This window comes from Myiozetetes cayanensis, unplaced genomic scaffold (genome assembly GCF_022539395.1).
Source record: "Myiozetetes cayanensis isolate MyiCay16 unplaced genomic scaffold, myiCay2020 scf2-11, whole genome shotgun sequence".
Taxonomy (NCBI): domain Eukaryota; kingdom Metazoa; phylum Chordata; class Aves; order Passeriformes; family Tyrannidae; genus Myiozetetes; species Myiozetetes cayanensis.
This window is the reverse complement of record NW_026087411.1, coordinates 61,917,697-61,922,243: the sequence shown is the minus strand read 5'-3', so window position 1 is coordinate 61,922,243 and position 4,547 is coordinate 61,917,697.

Sequence of the window (4,547 nt, the reverse complement as noted above, 5' to 3'; positions counted from 1 at the left end):
AATTATTGCATGCAGTAATTGCTCAAATGAATTTCACTTGCTCTGGCTGAGGTCAGAAGTATTTAAAACAAACAAAAAATGCAAAAAAACAACTGGGCACGTGCACACCCCATAAAAAAAAGGAAAGCCTCTGTGACCTGACAAACTCTGGAGAGCCTTTAAACCCTGTGAAGCCTGTCCACATCTGAAGTTCATCTGTACCTTGGATTTGCTTTTGCATTCCTAAACCTTGACTCTTGGTCAAGCCAACTGTCTGCAATTTTTGGTTCAGAAATTGATAGTTAAACCAGTAACAACAACAGCATAAAATCAGTAATGGTTCCCTAATGGTATTAAGCCTAATCAAATCTTTGAAACTGAAGCTGTATTTGTTAAAGGGCAGACTTTGCTGAATCCACACCACGTCCATCATGAAAATACCTCATTTGAAAACCACTAAGCCCATTAATTCAGGATGTTAATGGTCCTTCTCATTTTGGTGGTCAAATATGGTCACATATTCTTCAGCAGGGCATTGATGAATGCATCTACTTGCTCCAGCCAGGGGAACCCTGCTTCTCGACTTGCCACAGGTCGCTGACTATGGTCATGTTAGAATCTTTGTAGATCATAGTTTTTAAGTGCCTCTTCAAGGAAGGCAGGAGTCATTGTGTGTATCTGATCAGGTTCATTAACTGAATTTGCTCTTCTGCGTATTGTGGTCCTCAGCTGCATCAGGAAAGCTTACAAACTCAGTGACAGCTTTGTCTGACCTTCTGGATCTAATCTGTGGTGTGTTAAAAAGTTCTCAAATAGTGATTTATTTTCTCTGTTTCCATTATAAATCACTTTTTTTTGAGACTTCTTATGTTAGCCATAAAATAGTCGTTCTGGGCTAAACTTGGAGCAAGATCAAAAGCTCAGAAAATTTTTCAAAAGCAGAATTTGAATTGATCACTTTCAAATATTACATCAGAAATTACCACTTCTGAAAACCTGTCTTCATTTCAACATTACAATTTGGCATTGAGCTTTTATTACTTTACAAATTAAAATTACTTTCAGTTCTTCAGAGGCAAGAAATTTTTTTAGGTGGATTTATTTTTCCTTTATAACTTCATTTTTGTAAAAGTTACCTTACACAGACATAATCTACATAGTTATACAAGAGGGAAGGTAGTGGCAAATCTGGTTCTGTCTATTCAGTGAAGATGATTGATTTTATTTCTCCTCTGCTTAGTCCAACTTTTAGTCCCTTCAGCAGTGGTGCTGTGGCCTCTGTTTAGCAGTTCATACATAACAGCTCTATCATTACTGACGAATACCATTTTGAACAGAAACTGGAAGTGTATTTGGGGTACTGCATCAACACCCACTAATCAAAAATCGTTTAGAATTGAAATCAGATGTTCAAGCTCTGCTGATCCCCAACTTTAAAGGTATGATTTGGAAATATTCCTCGTGTTTAAATTTCTCCTTTAACGTGCATGTTCCAGCCTGTTGTGCGTGCAGCCTTGCAAAGCACAGGCATGTTTAGCTGTAGAACCGTGACACAGTCCTTGCCCTTGCCCTGTCGAAGGACTGACAGGCGGGTGAGTTATCCTTTCGGCAGGACTTGGCCGTCCATGGCCGCGGTTTCTGGCACTTTCATTCAATCTGGTTCCATTCAGTCTCTTTCCGAGAAGTTTCTCATCCCTGGCGGGGAGCATCAGTTCACAATCCCGCGCTGAACTCATGCCGTTGTCATTCTCTTCTTTGGGGTGGTTTGTGCCATTTTCCAGTTTTTAAAGATAAATGTTATTTTTGGAGTGCTTTGTTGTGCTGCAGCAAATTGGATGGAGGGAGGAGCTGAAAACAGCTGCCGGGTTATATGGTCAGAGGCTGTCTCTTGCTGTAGGGAGCGATTTGTTGAGGCAGCAAAGGGAAAGAGGCCCCGTCTTTTCACAGGATCCCTTTACCTGATGTTGGTGTTCCTGGCTGCAAGCCTCCTGCATATCTATGGGAAGAGGAAGTGGAGAAATAGTGGAAATAGGTTTTCTCTGCATTCATTGTGTGTCCTACCTGTTATCTATCTCTTTCTAATACTTTAATTAGTAGCCAATATGACCAAGTGTAACAGAAGGTCAAGGTTTCATGATGTCTTAACAGATAACAGGAAGCTACACATTTTGTTGAAATAGGCAGAGGTGTTGAAAAAAAAAAAGACCTAGTTAATCTCTTCCAAGGAAAAGGCTGTAATACGAGTTCAGCTCTCATTAAACATCAGAGAACCGACACGGAAACAAGACCTGGAGACAAAAGTTCTAACCAATGTTTTTTGTTCCTGCTGTGACAACCAGTGCTGGCCCTGGTACTTCTTGATCTTCTCTTTAAAACAAAGAGACACAAGTAAAAGCATACAAAGAGCTTTTTTTAGAGGGAACATAAAGGTCTTGGCTGAACTTTCCACTTCTACCCAAGCTACGAGATAAACTCACAGAAACTCAGACTCAGTAGTTTCTCCTTATCACCGGTGAGAGGAGTAGATGTGTCTGCTTGGTGAGCACCTAAGAAACTGGTGTCTGTTAATGGAATAGCATCTAACTCTGTGTCTCCTCCAGTAGAGGAGCAGTGTTCCCTCACTGGATATGGACTGTTCAACAGCAACTCTTGAAGGTTGATTTTGGTGGACCCTTTATTCCTCTCTGCCTGTTCAACGGGGCTGGAAGGCTGTGGTGGAAATGCTTAACTGTTCAGTGTCTGTTCTTTTTTCCTTACAGTATCGTTGTAGCTCAGAGTTGGGACTTACAATAAGGACATAGGTATGCATGCCCACCACAGTTGGCAGCAGGCAGTCAAATTTTTTTGAGTTCTCAGTCAAGCTCACCTGTCCAAAATTACTGAAAAATGTGGCTTAGAAGATAAGGTACGGGCTTTCTCTCTGGCTGGTTTGATACTGGTTGAATGTAGAAATGTTACAGGGAGAAAACATCTTAAAAATTCTGAGTATTTGCTTTCCTTCTATCACTGCTTTTTAAGATTTCTTCTTAATGGTTGTTTCCACTGTTGCTAGGACAATTCCACAGCTTCAAGGCCACCAGCCAGAGAAGGGTGTCACAGAGATGGAGACACTGGCACTGTCCTCTGGTCACAGGTTTTCCAGAGCAAAAAAAAATGTCTAGTTGGAGCAGGCAAGACTGAAGTAGGTGATATGCAGTGGTTTTCCTGTCGGACAATAAGCAGCTTTGGGGTTAGCTGACAGGAGTTCCAGCTGCTGGCTCAGCTCCCATCACCACCATGTTCCTCTTTTCTGACTCTCCTTTCCACCCCTTTGTAAAAGCAGAGAAGAAAAATGTAATGTGTTTGTTCCTTGCTGTTTAGCTTGGTTTGCAGTTTAAACTGGGGTCCAGAGTTAAACAAGGCTGTCTTTTCAGTCTGAAGATTTCTTCCCTGCTCCTAAAACAAATAGAGTTGTGGGTACCTAAGAGAATGACGAGACTCTCCCTTTCTTTCATGTTTGCTATTTGGAAAAAAAAAAAGTGTTTCTTTAACCTTATTCTTTTATTTAATTGATTCTGATGATCATTTAATTTAAAACAGCAAAGCGTGTCTTACCTGCCTCCATGCTACCCTTTGTAATATATTTCTCTGATGTTCTCCTATTGGCTTCTTGGACTGTAAAAATCTCAGTTCATGTATGTATCCTCGCAATGGTTTTCTTTGTAGTATTCTGTCATGGATGCTGTTATTTTGTACTGCTCTTATCAGCTACAGCTTTCCTGAAGCTGTGGGTGTGCAGGACACCACTCAAACAAGGCGTCAGCTCTCTGTTAGCTAAAACACCTCATCAGACCCAAGGTCCTGGAGAATGGACATTCTGTCAGGCTACACGAGGGTATTGGACCTCAAGACAGGTTTGCCAGGTAAGATCTTATATAGCTCTTGCAGGTTGCATAAAGTGAGGTGGGCAGCTGAAAGGTAAAATCCATTGATAGGAGGGAGATCTTGGTGTCTTTGCTGCCACTGTTACAGTAGTAGCTCACTGTACCATTAGTGAGCCCAGGAGAGGCTGCTGCCAACCCACAGCAGAGGAGGCACAGGAGGCTCTGACCATGCATATCAGGTTTAACAAGGAGTACTTTGAGTTCCACCGGGTAGGAACAGGATATTTTGCTTCATTTGAAGTTCCCCAGAAGTTAATTTTTTTAACGTTCAGGTTTTGGGTGCTGGAAAGAGGTGATTTTTTACAAAAGATATGATTGGCAATGATCACCTGAAATTCTAATCCAAATTTACTTTACATAAAAATGGTGAAAATAAAAAATCTAAACGTTTAAAAACAGCATAGTATTGTCACTGTTGTAATTCTCTCCAAAACAACATTTTATGTAAGTTCTTTTTCTTCCAATTAAAATGCCACTTGAAGTATAAAATTCTAATCTAACTTTTTCTTCATGGATTCATTCTAATAAGTTTTTCACTAACAAAGTGCAAAATAACAGGTCATGTTACTGTATGTGATGGGACAAGTAGTCAATTCTAATCTAATATATAACTCCTAACTAAACAATCTCATCTCCATAAGAAGA